The following is an 18,134-nucleotide window of genomic DNA, read 5'->3' as shown; positions in this document are numbered from 1 at the left end:
GAACCAGTTTAGATCGGTTTCGGTCTCAATTTTCCAACACACAGAACCAGTCCAAATATAATTAATTTTTATATTATATATATTTTACACATGGCTGTTTTTATTGGTTGTATATGACGTTACTATAGGCGTGCATGCACACGATCAACACAAAACTTATAACCCAATTAGGTTTTCCTTTCTTCTTTCCTCCTCCAATTTCGTTCGTCTCTCCTTAGCCGCCGAAACCTCTTTGATAGAGGCTTTGTCTGTGCCAAACCTCTCTTAGCCATCATCTCTCTCAGCCAAACCTCTCGCTCAGCCTTCCTCTCTCTCATCCTCTCTAATAGAGGCTCTGTCTGCGCCAATCAGGGCCGGCCCTGACTTTTGGGTGGCTATAGGCTAGAAATGAAAACGAGGCCCATTTCTCCTTCATTCTCCGGAATATAATAAACTAACATGGAAAAAAAATTATGCAATTAAATACAATATGGATAAATAAACACGGCTCTAGTATTGGTCATATAATCATTGCCCCAATCTGAAAATAAATAAGAATGAGGATACAAATAATTTGCACTCTTTCATATTTCCTCACTAAATAATCTAATAACAAGAATTTTTGGATAAAGAAAAGAAATTTCTAGTCCCTATTGGCTTTCTTTCATTGATTACTACTTTTAGCAATTAAATACTTTTTGGCAATTAAATACTTAAATACATGCAATTGATGTTTGTATATTATATAATTTTCATTTGGACTCTTTAGAAACACTTGTAATCATATTTAGGGCCTCCAAATGCCAAACTATTGAAATTATTCTCCTCTAAAATCATATTCTTCAATTTGTTACATATATAATATATATATATATAAATTGGGCCCTACAAATGCGAGGCCCATGGCCATTGCCCTCCTTGCCCGCCCTCAGGGCCGGCACTGGGGCCAATCCTCTCTGCTCAAAACCTCCTCAGGCAAACCTCTCTGTCAACCACGCCTCTGTCAGCCATCGTCTCTCTCAGCCTCCGCTTCTCTCTAAGCCGCCACCTCTCTCAATCGCGAGATTGTCTCTTCTTCTTTTTTTTTTTCCTCTCTTTTTTCTTTTCCCCCTTCGAATCTCTGGCTAACTCTATCTGTCTGCAATTCGCAGATTCAGCTCAGCAGTTCGCAGCCACCTCTTCATTTTATTTAGCTCTCTCTCTCTCTCTGTCAGATATGATTCTCCATAAACTATTTGAGAATTTGAGTTTCTTTGTTATGCTATCAAGTTTAGATTATTTCTCCACCTAGCTGGCTTGTGGTTCTTAGCTTTGTTATTGTCTGTTGTTTGCACAGGGTGTTTTTCAAATTGATTTAGGGTTGGGGTTCAAATTGATTTAGGGTGTTTTTCAAATTGATTTAGGTTTGATTAAAATAAAATGGCAGCCCTAGAAATTTATCAAATTGATTCAAATTGATTGAGGTTTGATTAAAATAAAATGACAGCCCTAGAAATTTATCAAATTGATTTAGGTTTGATTAGCAGCAGTTCGTGCAGATCAGCAGGAAATTTATGGAGCAGGTTGCAGCTTCCAGTAGCAGTTCTGCCACTCTCTGAGGTATTCTTCATCTTTCTCTCTCTCTCTCTCTCTCTCTCTCTCTCTCTCACTCACTCTCTCTGATTTTGATGTTATGCAGAAATTCTGCAGATTTTTTAATTGTTTTTTGTGGATAAATTTTCTCTGTTTTTAATTGTTTTCATCTGCCAAATTCATGTTCTAATGAAAAGTTCTTGTTTGTATACACTTCTGGTCAGATTTCAGGGTCTTCATTTGCTAATATTTGCCTTGTGTTGTGAATAAGCTTTCTTTAGTCTCTATCTCCATTCAATTGGCTAAGCTGAAGTGCTGAACAAACCCATCACTTATCATATTGAATATATTAGATGAAAGCTCCGATTTTTTTTCCTTAGAAAACTTTAATTTCCTAATTAGATTAATACAAATCAAACTGCCTTTTTAAACAATGCTGCCACTTGTGTTTCCATGAACCAAAACAAATCATGAAAAGGAACTATACAGAGGGATGCTCTATTTTAATCTGTAGAGAATTACGAATTTGGGTTCTGCCACTTGAGGATGTATATATACAGCTTTTAACTCATAGACTGTTTTGTTCTTATAATTTAGAAGAGTACAAGTTGAAGAGAATATTGACAACAATTTATTAAGCTGTATTATGTTTAATACATGTGTAAGGACCTAATTATAATACATGTCTCACTCTCATATTATGAGCTTTATTATGTTTAAGGACCTAATTGGGAAATGAAAGTAAATATAAATATGTACATAGTTTTTTTTTTTACTTAAAGTGTTTTGTTTTGTTTAGTTCGATTGTATAATGTTTAAGTTTTTAATTTTTTTAATTGAGGTATTGTTTTTAGTTAATATCATATTTAAATTAGCATGAAATTAGTATTAATGTTGAAGATTTTGTTTTGTTTTGTGGCATGATTACAATCTATTTCAATTCAATCAAGCACCTCATTTACTGGACAAAGTTAAGTATCCAACTGCGAAACGGTGTTTTATTTTATTTTTAAAAAAAACAGCTATTTAAAGAGAAGAGAAGTTAAAGAAATAACCAAGTGAGGGCTAGGCCCAATTCGTGGATGTCTCAAAGCACTTCCACTCATTTGTTATAGTAAAAGGCAACGGTTATTACTATTTACGTGAATAGTAGCAGCATTTGCAAAAGACTTGTGGTGTTTCCACCTATTACCATGACAATCATTATTCACATTAGATATGAGGAGATGAATTTGTATAAAGTTTTTGTGTAGGAAGTGAAGAATATGACTAAAAAAAATTCTGAAATTTTTAGTTTTTTTTTTAAATAAATTTTTTATTATTACTGACGTTAGCAAACCTAAACTAGAGCGCGAGATCGTTTTGCCTTTGAGCTGATCTAGTTTTGTGCGACCCAGCTTCTGCCGGGGCAGCTTAGGCCCGCTGGAAGGGAAAAACAGGGCTTGGGCCCCTCTGCCCAGGCAAAGGCAACCGCTGGAGTTGCATTTAGTCCCTTGAGGAAAACCGGGCTGCTTTGGATCCTGGAGTCTTTTAGATTAGAAGATGAGTATGCCCTGAGCTGAGCTAACTCGTAGTTTGTTTTGTTTTATTTTTTGGTCTGAAAATACTTCATTAAAAGGCGCAAAAGCCGCCAGCAAAACAAGAAGACAGGCCATAAATTTGTACTGCCATATTACCCTGGTTGTCAATTCAATTTTCTTTAAAATTAATAGCCCTGATTTACAAATTACAATCCTCAATCCCGACTTTCATCGAATCATCTGAAGCTCTATTGGGGAGAAGCTCAATCTGATTATTTTTGGGAGGGAACAAATGGGGCTTCTCAGCTTCATTTGAAAAATTGAAAGGAAGGAAAAAGAAATTCGTATACTCATGGTGTAAGTGAAACTTCATCTCTCCCTCTCTTGCCTTTTGTTCACTCGTATGATATGAGAATTAAGTAATCGTTTGTTCGTTTGTTTGTTTTGTTTTGTTTGTGAAGTGGGCTTGACAATTCCGGCAAGACTACCATTGTGCTCAGGATTAATGGAGAGGACACCAGTGTTGTCAGTCCCACACTTGGCTTCAACATCAAGACCATCACTTACCAAAAGTAAGTGAACTACGCTTAACCCCAAATCATGATATTTTTTTTACATTTGTAATTGTTTGTACCAAAGTGTTATGAAAATAGTTTGTGGGTTAATCATATATAGAGGTAGTTGGAATGCTTGGGGCTCCTATTAAGGAGATTGGGTGTTTATTTTCTCAATTTGGGGATTGTTGTCCCAGATTATTGACAACTGTTTATTTCATTGATTCGTTTATAGACCATAAAAAACTCTGGCACCAATGTGGTTTTGAAGTTTCATACTTTGTTTATTATGATATGGAAACTTTAAATGCTTGTAATTTGATCTTGGCAGGTATACCCTTAATATATGGGATGTCGGGGGACAGAAAACAATAAGATCTTACTGGAGAAACTATTTTGAGCAAACTGATGGCCTAGTATGGGTAGTTGACAGTTCAGATCTTAGAAGGTTAGATGACTGCAAAATGGAACTTGATAATCTTTTGAAGGAAGAGGTATTTTCGCTTATTACTTCATTATATACTCGCTCTTTTTGTTTTTGTACCTAGTGTAAAATAACCCATTTGGATTTCTCGTTATTCATATACCTCTTTTAATGTACGATACGATTTATATGCTCATATGCAGTTCCAACTATTAGGATATCTAGTATGCGAGCATGTTCTGAGTGTATCAACTCATGCTGCATTTTCTCGAGTCTTGTATGAGTGTATAACTGTTTTAACTTTTGCTGGCTGTGAACTGATTAATTATGTAATTGAGATGCATCACTTGAAATTTTGGATAAGCAATCACATCCTCTTAAATAACTTATAATGTTGCTGGTCTGGAATCCTGAAACGAATATCGACATGATAAGACCTAGGAAATGCTTTGAGGAGTAATCGTTGTGCTTGTGAGTTATGACCATTATTTTGGTCAAATGTTCTAAAGAAGCTGACTTGTTTTGATGATATGACAGAGGCTATCTGGATCATCCTTGATACTAGCAAATAAACAGGACATAAAAGGTGCCCTTACTCCAGAAGAAATTGCTAAGGTAAGGCTCTGGGTCAGCTTGTATATACACGAAGGATTAATTTGTGAATGGGGCCCTGGTTTTGTTTTGCATGATTTGATTACCCATTGCCCATAGACAGCTTTATTCGTTGTCTTGTTCTGTTGCTTTAGATTGTTTATTCACTTGTCTTATTGTCTGGATGACAAATGCAACAACGGCATGGGTTTTACTTGTCATGTCCGTGGAGTTTATATGCAACAATGTTATGTGAAATCTTTCAAGGAGTTTTGGTACATGTTCGAAACAATTTATATACAGATAAAGATGAGCATTCCTTTAAAATTCAGAGTTTCTGAAACAGTTATCTATTATACTTCCGTCTAGGTTTTGAACTTGGAGGCGATGGATAAAACTCGCCATTATGAAATTGTTCGCTGCAGTGCATACACGGGAGATGGACTGCTCGAGGGATTTGATTGGTTGGTCCAAGATATTGCCTCTCGGAGATCTATGTGCTGGACTAATGCCTATCTTGAGTATTTTATTTTTGGTTGTGTTTTGAGTGATTTTTCATTGAGGTGGAGAGTTATCTTGGTATTTATGGACAGCTGAATGGAACTTTCAGAGTTTGAAGCAAACTTTGCTGTTAAAAGTGAGAGGGAAAATGCATCGTTGTAGTTGTAGCCTTGTGTAGATAATCAAATATTTTAAAAATACACTAGCACTCTTTTTCTTTTCCTACAATCATTCATACATGGTAGAAGATTACCCACTTTTGGTTGGTCTTAACCAAAAGACCTTGTTTACAAACTTCCTCATCTTGTCCTCGTTTTGTTCCTTGTTTACTGCTGCTACTGGTGCCCAGTCCATCCTGATGATATTTGCATAACTCTAGCTTCGTAATGCGTAGGCCCAGCCCAGCCCAGCCCAATTTCATGTGGGCTTCGATTTGTTCATAAAAGCTAAATGACGGAATTGAGCTTGTAGTTGTGTTTCCTAATTAGATTAATAGAAATCAAACTGCATTTTTAAACAATGCTGCCACTTGTTTTCCATGAACCAAAACAAACTACTTTTGGGTTGGGTTGGGCCTATGAATTACAACTACAAGCTCAATTACATAATTTAGCTTTTATGGATAATCTCCTTTGAAGTCGTGGTGTCTCCAACAAACTCACTGACCGCTGTCTCGATCGGAATTAGTTCATCTGAGCCTTTTTTCAATTTTCTCATGATTGAGGCCGGGAGGATGTTAACAGTAGCCCCCATATCTAAAAGGACTTTGCTTACCGGAACACCATCAAAATGAGCTCCCACATACAAAGGCTTAAGGCAGGAGGATATTTTCTTAATGAGCATCTCATAGCACACTTTCTCCGGCAATTTCTCCTCCGCTTTAGGCTCCACAATGCAAGGTTGGGCATTCCCTTCCTTTGGAATTTCTTGGGCCACCTCAATTTCTTTGGCCTCATTCATCTGGACCATGGACCCAACCTTGTCGAAAACATCTCCCTTCATATAGTTGGGTTGATCCGGGCGAGCCTCGAAAAATAGTGGGAGTGTGACCACCATGACGTTCACCTCATCAAAATCTCCAAACTTCACTTTGGCCTTGCCCACTTTTAGTTCATTCTCAAACTTGACCATCTCTTCCTTGTATTCTTTCTCTAAATGTTTCATAACCTCCTCTGGCAAATCCTCTAGGTACTCGTCATCAGCATACTCCTCATCATCCCCGCAGAGATCTTCATCTTCGGCCGCCGAACTTTCGAGATTTTCCAATGGCTCATGTGCTCGGCCTTTGTTTCTACTATATTGGTTTCGGCGTCGATCATGACTTGGTCTTCTTCCACCCTAGGCTCGCATAATATCTTATGGGGCTCATCCCCAGCTTCTTGGACCATGTTTTGGTCCTTTAACTCTTCTGTCTTCTCAACCTTGGTGGGTTGAGCCACTTTAATCACGGCCGGGGCCTTGGCGACCGAAGGCTTGCTTTTGGTTTAAGCCGCCCTTGCCTTTTCAGCCTTTAAATTTTTATCTCCTCTCATCTTGGTTGGATCACTAGCTTCAACCTTGGAGTTACTTGCCTCAAAAGCCCCAGTCAAATGTGCCTCAAATTTCAAAATTGGCTATTCTGGGGCCGTTACTACGACTCGGCCATTCACCCATTCTTGTTGTATTTTTATTTCCTTGGCCATTGCTGCCTCCAAGGAAGCCACGGCATCAGCCTTGGCCAGCTCCAATTCCTCCAGTCGAAGCTTTTCTCGAAGCTCAATCAATTGATCAAGTTGAGCTTGCCTCTTGTCCACCCATTCTAACTCTGCCTTGCAGGTTGTGGCATATTGCCTTTCGGCCTTTCTCGTTTGAGTCTTGCTCAAAGCTACTGGGGGGAGTTTTGGACTCCTGCTTTTATACCATTGGCCCGCCTTAGTGTTTGGTACCTTGAAAGTTGGAACACCACTTCTGTCCGCTGGGCAGGGTCTTGATACATATGCCACATCTCAGCTTTTGCCCTCGCCACTGAGATCCACATGCTTCGATTTTGGCTTGGTGAATCAATGTCTTCATACCTTAGAGGGGCATGTTGGCTTCTCCTCTGAGGCTAGTATTGAGGCCTCTCATACCTATCTTGGCACTCATGTAATAGCCGTTTGTTCGGCCTCTCCTCCATCTCTCCCCTTGGGCTGTGTGGGCAGTAATTCTTAGCCGAACTTATTATCATACTCTTTTCGAAACTCCTAGGTTTGCCCACTAGGACTTAGTTCTTGGTTTGCTCCTTAATCAGTCCCTTGGTAGGTTCTTTGGCAGGTTCCTTGGTTAGCTCCTTGGGTTTTGGATGAACCACCTCGAGAGTTACCTCGTATTGGCATTGACTGCATAGTACAATCGCCTTCTGAGGTTTTTCCTTGGTTGAAACTTTTGTCTTTGGAACCTTGGCTCATTCAGGGTACATTTTGGCCTTGCCCTTTGCCTTAGGGTCCGTCGGACTCTCCCTTGCCCTTCTTTCGACCGCGACCTTAGCCGAGCCACCCAAGTCCAACCTTGGCCTAGGTTGGTCTGGCCTTGGGATGTTGGTGTTCACCATGTTGACTTGAGCATTTGGGAAAGGATTCTGGTTGACCCCCATTGTAGATTTCTCCGAAAATTTCAAAATCTTTCGATCGATGAGATCCTACACGGCATTTTGAAAAACAAGGCAACTGTTAGTCGTATGAGACCACGCATTGTGAAACTTGCAATAAGTTTTATTTCTAAGTTCATTAGTTGACTTAATATCATGATCATTAGACAATTTTATGATCTTTTCTTTCAAAAGTTGGTCGAAACGGCTTTAGAAATATCAAACGTGTAGGACTTTGTCACGACCGCCTTTTGGGAGGTTCCACTAAACTTTGAAACTTAGGCCGTTGTCGGCCTTTGATCCTTAGAGGCTTTAGACAAAGCCTTGCACACATATAGCCCTTTGGCCACAATCTCTGCCAAGTTTACCCCGGCCGACTCTTCTTCCTCTTCTAAGTAAACCTCTTTCTTCTAGGTCTATATCTTCAATGTCCACCGCGTGGACCACCGTAGTTCTAGGCCTAGAAGGTTTGGTTGAATCCCTATAAAAGGTCGGCCAAGGTGACGACCGCCCTTCCTGTTGCTCCTATTTTAGGAGAGCTTCGTATCGGTCCACCCGAAGTAGGAGATCACAAATGTCGCGTAACTCAATTTCTCCGAATTTCTTTCTGAGGTCAAGCAACAATCCTCCTTAGGCCAACTTTGCCAACTCGTGCTCCAGCATATTGACCGTACACCTAGCCCTTACCTCTCTAAATTGCCCCAAATATTCTTGGACCGACTCACTTAGCTTCTGGCTTATCTTAGATAAGTCGGCCATTGAGACTTTCAGCTCTGGTCGATAGAATTGCTCGTGGAAGACTTGCTCCAAAACTTGCCAATTCGGGATGGAGTTCTGCTGAAGCTTAACATACCATGAGAAAGCTGCCCCGTAAGGGTTCTCGAAAATAGCCTTAGTTTCAAGGCCTCGCGATGCCCAATCTCTGCACATTAGGTTGTGAATCAGCCAATGTGTTCAATGGTCAACTAGAGCCCATCTCCCGAAAATGGTGCAAAATCCGGAACCTTGAAACCCTTTGGAAATTCCTCTTGATCAAAGTGCTCCGAATATGGCCTCCGGTAGACTGGCCTACCAATACTCCTAGCATGGGGCACCATATCTTGAATAATTTGTTTAACCACACCTCAATCGATTGCTTGATTCCCTAGCAACGAGTTGTTTGCATTCCCGCTGAGATTATTCCAACCACCGACTCCAACAAATTGGTTGATATGAGGCCCAGTCAAATTGGCTCCGGCCCCTTGGTGAGCTTGCGGGCGGAATTGATTATATGGCGAGAACACTTGGAATTAGTTGGCCGCCGTATATGGGTTGTTGCCCGTCGGCGGAACATTAACTGCTGGGGCTGGGTTGGCCCTAGCTGATGGATTCGGTAGGGGCGGATTCACTCCAAAGACATTTGGTTGGCTCTCCGCTTGAGGCCCCGACGCTGGCACTCCATTAGGAGCTACTTGGTTCCCATTTTGGCCATTTGGTTGGCCTAGCAATCGATAAAACCTATCATTGATCAGAGCATTTTGAGTGGCTATTGTCTGGGAAATAGTTTCCATAGCCCGAATGAATTGTTGGACGTCCAATGAAGTGGCCGGATTAGGCCTTAAGACTGGTCCCCCAGCGACTTCTGTAACATCTTTAACTAACACGCTGTCGTGGTGACAATAGTGGCTCGGTCGGGGTCATTTGGCTCTTGTTGAGCGGTCATAACATTTTGTGGTTGAGTATTGATAGGGAGTGAACCAGCCATACTTGTCTCTTATTCCGACTGAAATCTAGATTCTTCAAATTCTTGATCTCTTCTAGGATTCTCCCTAGTGTTTATGACCATACAAAACCTAGTGGTGCCACAGGGCATGCCAAATTATGTTTCCCTCTTTTCTGCCGGGTAGGCCGATTGAAGGAGTTTGGTCCTTCTTCTTTTGAATGCGGGGCACGCTACCCCTAAGCCCCGAATTTGGGCTTGAATTGAATGTGAGTAGATGGATCTGTTGTGCTTCTAACTTTTGATCAAACGATTGATCGGCCAAGCAAGGAACCTTTTCTTGGCCTAGGTTCTTTCACTTCCTCGAACTCGAGGATGGTTAGGCTTTATACGAATGTTTTTGTGATTTTTAGGTTTTTAAGTAAAAATAGTGCAATAAAATTAAACGTGCATATAAACGTAAAGACGAGAATTAAAGTGCAATAAAATAAATCAAAACGATAAATAAAGCAAGAACAGAAATAAAAGCGATAAGAACAATAAGAACGATAAAATAAAATAAACTTGAAATTAAACTTAATTGAAGTGCGATAACAATGAAAAGCAAAGCAATGGAAATAAACTTGAATCTAAATTATAAGAAATTATAAATTGAACAAGAATTGAAACTTACACTAGAAAAATGAAGAACTCGCTACACTAGGTGCTTGAAAAATAAAATCCTCAGTCTAAGAAAAGTAAAGTGCGATACGAAAGTTAGGTTTGTCTGTCTGATGTTGTGTGTCCTTTGCCTTTGTTGAGCAAGGTTTATATAGGGCACTCGTCAGGGCTGGCCATTGAATGGTCGAATGTCAACTCTTTTAAAAATCTTTCCTTGCGAAGCCCCTCTAAATTTGTGGGATTGCATTGATTGAAATATTCTGCCATGCTTGATTCTTCCTTACTTTGGAACATTCGAAGTCATCATCAAACTTCTTGATTACTTTCCTTGTGAGGCCTCCGTCACATGCCTGTAATCCTCTGGAAATCCTGGCTCGAATTGGTAGCCTAGGCTTAAACCTTTGATCTATTGACATGACATGAGGGTGCCCTTCATGACCTTTGAATTCCTAAAGCTCTAAAATTGGTCCACTGAGGAACCTAATTCAATCTTTATATATATATATATATGTTTGTGCAAATAATCTCACGGGAGAATATTCGCCCAAGATTCCTTCGTCTTCTCCGCCTCTCTTTCTCCCTGCAAAACAGATCGGAGTAAAAGGACCACACCCGGGGGGTGTTGGCCAAAGGCCCTCCGATGCCTAAGTTAGGTAAGGGAATTCAAGGAAAACCGGGTGGCCGGAGCCGTGTGTGGTGGCCGGAGCCTTGTGTGAGAGAGAGAAAGAGAGGAGGTGGCTAGGGTCTCTGAGAAATAATTTATGCAGAGTTTGAGTAGGAATTTAGACGTACCTCATCCTTGTGCGTAACCATGTATTTATAGTGGCCTTTGGAGAGGTAGGTGGGGTTGGTATAGTTGGTGTGGTTGGCGTGGTTGGTGTAGTTGGTGTGGTTGGTGTGGTTGGTGGGGTTGGTGCATTTAGGGATTATGGATGAACCGAATCCCTAATTAAATTGGGGATCAAGTAACCCCCAATTTGATTAGGTAATTCCCAATTAGGTTAGGTAACTCCTAATTAGGTCAAATAATTCCCAAATTGATTGGCCTAATTAATTGACCTAGGGTTTTGATTTAATTAGGTTCCCACAAATGCCCCCCAGCTTCTGCATGACGCGTGGTGGCATGTAGGAGATGTAAATTATCCGTTGGGCTGTCCAGCTGTAACTGGGCTTCCTTCGTGGACTTGGGCTCCCGCGTAGAGGAGGTGCTTGACTTGCCAATTTTATGAACTCCCAGGTTGGAAAGAATTTGTGATTCCTTGTAGCTCAAGGAATTTTCATTCTTATAAATGTAGGGCTCCTCCAATTTATTCTTCACATCCAAAATCCATTCTGATTTTATTAGTGAGAGAGAGTAAACTTTGGAGAATTTTTTTCTTCTTCTTGAGCTCTTGTCTTCATCGCACACCCAAGGTAATTTAGACTTGAGTTATATATATACATATATATATTTTTTTTCTTTGTTCCAATTTCCCGCAGCTTGGCTCATGCTTCTAGCTGATGTGGGGAGCTGAAAGGGAGGTCAGCAGGCTTGGGACTGTACATTTTGGGCTCGAGCATGGAGGTCCAAGGGCTATGGGTTCTTGCTGGAGCAAACTGGCTGCAGCTGAGGCAAGGAAGGGTTAGGCCTGGCTCACGGTTGGGCTGCGCGCGGAAAGCCCAAGGCGCTGCTGGGCAGGAGGCGACGGGCCACCTGCGCTGGGCTTCGTCCGAATTGGGCCAAGGTGAGAGCTGGAGCTGGCCTGCGCGATCTGGGCTGGAGACGATGGGCCACGCGTGCTGGGCTGCGAGCTGGAGCTGGTCATCTGGGCTGAAGGTGATGGGCCACGCGTGCTGGGCTGCGAGCTGGAGCTAGTCATCTGGGCGTCCGTGCTGGGCTGCGAGCTGGGCTGCTTTCTGTTTTTTATTTATTTATTTTTTATTATTATTATTTTTTTTGGCATTCTAACATGTAGAAATTTTTTTTCTTTTTGCAGCTGCTCAACGACCATGTCTTCTGAAGGAAAGAGCCGATCACCAAACTCAAGAGTGCCTTTGTACCTGTGGGGCGGTTCTCAAGTTCCCAAAGAGAAGTTTGTGGCCAATTTGCACCGTGTCACCAACGAGGCCCAGTTCAAAACGTGGCGTGCCCTTTTCGACTCTGCTATACCCAAGGATGTGCATGTCAAGTTGGCAGAGCCCTCATCTGACAGTATACCTCGTGTGGACCCGAACAATCCAGGCGCCAGGATTATCACGTTCCGCCCATTCTATTTCTCGCTGGGTTTCACGTTTCCGTTGTCGAAATTTTTCAGGGAGGTGTTCTGCGCCATGGAATGTGCCCCGAGTCAGTGTACTCCGAATGTTTATCGGGCGGTCATCTGCTTTGAAAATTTGAGCTGCTTCTTCAAGTTGGATTTGACCGTGAAGGAGTTCTTCTACTTCTTTGAGGTGAGACGCTTCGAGAAATATGCCCAACTCCGCGCATGCGAACCCAAGTTGTTTGATAGTCTGAGTCAGGGCGATCATGTGTGGAGCAAGGACGTGCTAGAGGTTAGTGGCAGATGGGAAGGAGAGGTTGGCGACGGTCCGCTCGTTCCTCTCACCTACTGTGATGGTAAGTTGCATCCCTCTGATCTGCTACTATTTTCCATGGGATTCTTTAGTGTGTCTGACTAACTTTTGTCTTATGCTTGCAGATGATGCCATTCGAAAGAAGCTTGTTCTCGACTCGGACATGACGAAGGTTCGACAAGCTTTGAGCATCCCTGCTAAGTTCCGTGAATGGCGCTGGCTGCTGAGCGAACACCAGAAGAAAGTCAGTGGCCTGCCCCCTGCTGAAGATATTGAAAGGTGGAAGTCGCGCTGCTTGAAACTAAGTGACTTGCCAGTTGAGCAGAAGTCATCGACTGAGTCCCCCGAGGGTGGGAAAACGTGCAGCAGCTCTGCTCGGGATAAAGTTGCAGTTTCACGATCAGTAGATACATCTCCACAGCGACAGCAGCCGAGATTTTCTCTTGCCACGAACAAGTCTTCCACAAGGGAGGTCTCGCCTGCTCAGAAAGCCCATATGGGAATTGTTCCTACTCCATCTGCCGGGATCAGCAAGAAGGCCAATGGCATGCAGGAGGTTCGGGAAATTCTGCTCAAGTCCTTGCCCGTACCGCCTAAGACCCGTGATCTGCCATGCAAGGAAACTGCTGGGAAGCAAGGTTTGGGTCGTCCGTGCCGATCTGGGAATCAAGCTGAGAGGACCGTACCTCTGCCTTGCAACCATGACTCATCTGTGGGGCCACGAGCAGTCAAGCGCGGGGCTGACTCAATGTTGCAAGCTGCAGTCAAAAGAGCTAAAGAGTCGTCTGCTCGAGCGAAGAGTCCTCCAATCGCGCAAACTGCTGGTCCGGGAATTGGTGATAGCTCTGCTGGGGGGGAGCCCGTGTCTGATCTGCTGAAAACAGGCTTTCTGTCAAGTCCGTCTGCTTGCGCTAAGCTGGCTGATCACGTGTATCGAGCCGGCGACCTTTGTGCTTTTTCGAACCTTCCTTTGGATAAGCAAGAAGAAGCTGCTATGTATCATCTTCAAAAAGGAATGGTTTTTGCTGTTGGGGCCATGCGGAACTCGCGTGATGTTGCCCCCTCTTCTGCCCTGCTTGACGAGCTGGTGAAGAAGAATGCCGACTTGACTGGCAAGCTCTCGAGCGAGCGGATTCGCCATGATGCGATGATTTCCGAGATGAAGGAGAGTTTGTCCGTGCTCAAGAGTTCTGTTGGCCAAAAGGATGGTGAACTCAAGTCTCTTGCTGCTACCCTGCTCGAACGTAAGGAAGCCTACTTCTGCCTTGAACACAAGCATGCTGCTTTGGCCCAGGATCGTGACAAACTGCTGGTCAAGTTGGACACCCTTGTGGAAGCCACGGAGGCATCCAAACTGGAGATTGCTGCTAACGCGTACAAGCTGGGATACCTGGATTGCCAGAATGGTGTTTCTCCTTACTGCTCTCTCGAAGATGATGACGGTGAGCAGACTGGTCTTGACCTGCCCCCCGCTCAGAGTGAGCAGGTGGATGTTGTGGATGCATAAGCAGCGGTAATTGAGGAAGATAAATGCCAAGGTGGGTCAACTGATGAGGCTAAGGCGGATGCGAAGGAGCAGGCAGCCGAGGCGGTTGAGCCAGTTGTGCCAGTTGGGTAGAATGAGGCTGTTGCCAGCTCAGTTGAGGATGTGATCGGCTGAGGGTCACCTGCTGAAGTTCCTTAGCAGTTGTAGTCCATTTTTGCTATTTTTGAACTTTGTTATTTTTCTTTCAATAAGTGGTCTTTGGTTGACCATCTTACTTCTTGTTGAACTTGGCTGATTGGCCGCTTTGTTATTGAATTTTCAATTCTCTTTGTATCTTGTAAGTGTGCGTCCGGAGACATAGCACTTGAAAGACATAGCACTTGAAAAAAGACTCCATTGAGTTTGTGCTCCGAGGAGCAGCTCGTCTGCAATGGAGGTAAGGCTTGTCGCCTGTGAGCGTATGTCGGGGACATAGCTCTTAAAAAAGACTCCATTGAGTTCGTGCTCCGGGGAGCAGCTTGTCTGCAATGGAGGTAAGGCTTGTCGCCTGTGAGCATATGTCGGGGACATAGCTCTTAAAAAAAGACTCCATTGAGTTCGTGCTCCGGGGAGCAGCTTGTCTACGATGGAGGTAAGGCTTGTCGCCTGTGAGCGTATGTCGGGGACATAGCTCTTAAAAAGGACTCCATTGAGTTCATGCTCCGGAGAGCAGCTTGTCTGCGATGGAGGTAAGGCTTGTCGCCTGTGAGCGTATGTCGGGGACATAGCTCTTAAAAAGGACTCCATTGAGTTCGTGCTCCGGAGAGCAGCTTGTCTGCAATGGAGGTAAGGCTTGTCGCCTGTGAGCGTATGTCGGGGACATAGCTCTTAAAAAAGACTCCATTGAGTTCGTGCTCCGGAGAGCAGCTTGTCTGCAATGGAGGTAAGGCTTGTCGCCTTTGTGTATATGTTTGTGGGACATAAAGCTCGAAAAAAGTACTTCATTGAAAAGCTTGCTTTTGTATTGATGTTGGTGTGAATACATCGCTTTATTGAATAAAGGAAATTAATAACATAGGTAACATCAAAAGCAATTTGCCTTTAATAGAAGTATGAGAGGCTCGTTGTCTGCTAGGAGTCGAGCTGGTAAGCGAAGAGCTTCATGGATAGTATCTCCGAAGGTGGTGGGCATTCCACTGTCTTGGAATTTCCTTCCCTTCTAGAGTGTCGAGGGTGTAACTTCCTCTGCCCCCAGACCGGCTGATCATGTAGGGGCCTTCCCAATTTGGCTTCATCTTCTTTGATCCTTGCCTTGGTGATGTGATAAAAGTCTTTCTGAGCACAAGGTCTCCAGGCCGAAACTGTCTGATCTTGGCCTTCTTATTGTAGTAGGATGTCAACTGCTGCTGGTAGGCGGCAACTCGAACAATGGCCTTTTCTCGTTCTTCTTCGAGCAGGTCAAGGTTAATTCTCATATGCCTGCAGTTTTGGTCAAGACTGCCCACTTCAATGCTCATGGAAGGGACTGTGATGTGTGGGGGAATGATTGCCTCCGTCCCATAGGCCAAGGAAAATGGTGTTTCTCCGGTCGATCTCCTTTTGGTTGTGCGATAAGCCCATAGAACTCCTGGCAGCTCGTCGACCCATTTTCCTTCTGCGCCTTCCAGTCTTTTCTTTAGGCAGTCCAGCACGATTTTGTTGGATGCCTCTGCTTGACCATTGCCTTGCAGGTATCTGGGAGTTGACAGGTGCTGCTTGATGCCATACTTCGCAAAAAATGCAGTGATTTGCCTGCCCACGAACTGTGTACCATTGTCAGTAACTATCGATTGCGGGCAACCGAATCTGCAGATGATGTTCTTCCAGATGAAACGTTCAACGTCAGCTTCCTTGGTAGAAGACAAAGCCTCGGCCACGATCCATTTAGTGAAGTAATCAGTGGCAACGATCATCATCTCTTTATTGGCAGGTGCTGTCGGCATAGGTCCCACCAAGTCAATGGCCCACTGCATGAACGGCCATGGGCTGTTCTGCGGATGGTATTCCTCAGCTGGCAAGCCAGGGACTGGCTTGTACCGTTGGCATCGATCAAATCTTCGAGCATACTCCGTGGAATCTTTACGCATGGTAGGCCAGAAATAGCCGATGCTGAGAGCCTTCTGAGCAAGCGACCTGCCTCCAGCGTGATTTCCACATTCGCCGTCGTGTATTTTGCAGAGAACCTCGAGCGTTTGCGGGTACTTGATGCAAGTGAGATGAGGCCCGTAGTATGATCTGCGGATAAGCGTGTCGCCTTTCATGTAATATCTTGCAGCCTTCTGCTTGATTTCTCTGGCGTCGAACTTGTCTTGGGGCAAGTTTTCATTCACTAGGTAGTCGATGATGGGTTCTTGCCAGCTAGGATCCTCGTCGATTTGCATCAGGTCTGGTTGTTCTGCCTCTTCTATGCTAGGCTGATCAAGGTGCTCGACCGGGATGGAGCCTCTGAATTGGGTATCCAGTGCTGATCCTAAGCTTGCCAGTGCATCTGCGTGCGCGTTCTCTGCTCGGGGCACCTGCTAGATGGTGAAGGTGGGAAATGCCTTCAACAGCTCTTGGACTTTGTCAAGGTACAAGATCATCCTTGGGTGCTTCGCCATGTATTCTCCTGAGGCTTGACTTGTGATCAGCTGGGAATCTGAGTAGATGGCCAGCTTCTTGATTGATAGCTCCTTTGCCAGGCGCAAGCCAGCGAGCAATGCCTCGTACTCTGCCTCGTTATTTGAAGCTGGGAAGCCAAGTGTGATAGCTTGCTCTAACAGGGTTCCATCTGGAGTGACGATGACGACGCCTGCTCCAGCTCCTTTCTGGTTCGACGCTCCATCTACGCGTAGCTGCCACATGTCTCTGGGTTGGTCAGGTTCCGCGGAGGTCTTGTCTGCTCTCGAACTTTCCTTCTTTTTACTGACCAGCTTCTCTTCTTCGGCTGATGGTGTGTACTCTGCAACAAAGTCTGCTAAGGCCTGGGCTTTTATAGCAGTCTTTGGCCGGTAGAGGAGGTCGTATTGGCTTAGTTCTATTGCCCACTTCATAAGCCGCTGAGAAGCATCAGGGCTGTGGAGGATTGATCTCAAAGGAAAGTCAGTCATAACGATGACTCGGTGAGCTTGGTAATAAGGCCGCAGCTTTCGCGCGGAAACGACAAGGGCCAAAATGAGCTTCTCCAATTTTGGGTAGCGAGTCTCTGCATCGAGGAGAGCTTTTGACGTATAGAATATCGGATGTTGGGCCCCAAGTTCTTCTCGGATGAGAGTTGAGCTGATGGCTGAGTCGGACACTGCCAGGTACACGAACAAGTCTTCACCAGGAGCTGGCTTCGAGAGCAGGGGAGGTGAAGTAAGGTAGGTCTTTAGACTCTGGAAAGCTACTTCGCACTCCTTGTCCCACTTGTCTTTTTGCCCCTTCTTCAAAGCTTTGAAGAATGGTCTGCACTTGTCGGTAGACTTCGAGAGGAATCGGTTGAGAGCTGCTGCTCTGCCCGTCAGACTTTGTATTTCTTTCACCGTGGAAGGTGACTTCATCTCGAGGATGGCTTTAATTTGGCGTGGGTGTGCCTCGATACCTCGTTGTGTGACTAAGTACCCCAGGAATCGACCGGATGATACACCGAACGTGCATTTACTTGGATTCAGCTTCATGCGGTATTGGCGGAGTAGGCTGAATGCCTCGGTGAGGTTTTTGAGGTGGTCTCCACGCTTGGGGGCTTTGACCAGCATATCATCCACGTAGACTTCCATGGTTCTGCCGATCTGCTCTTTGAAAATCTTATTCACGAGCCTTTGGTATGTTGCTCCGGCGTTCTTCAACCCGAAGGGCATGACCTTGTAGCAGTAGGTCCCTCTCTCGATGATGAAAGAGGTCTTCGCCTTGTCATCGTCGTACATCATAATTTGATTATAGCCTGAGTAGGCATCTATGAAGCTGAGCAGCTGGTTGCCGGAAGTTGAATCCACGAGCTGGTCGATCCTCGGC

The 18,134-nt window shown here is 44.1% G+C and overlaps 1 pseudogene; it reads left to right on the top strand.

The window, feature by feature from the left end:
• Positions 888 to 5,369, top strand: LOC18776637 (annotated as a pseudogene).

This window comes from Prunus persica, chromosome G5 (genome assembly GCF_000346465.2).
Source record: "Prunus persica cultivar Lovell chromosome G5, Prunus_persica_NCBIv2, whole genome shotgun sequence".
In the NCBI taxonomy this organism is placed as follows: domain Eukaryota; kingdom Viridiplantae; phylum Streptophyta; class Magnoliopsida; order Rosales; family Rosaceae; genus Prunus; species Prunus persica.
The sequence above is the reverse complement of the archived record's forward strand: the minus strand, read 5'-3'. Positions and strand labels throughout refer to the sequence as shown.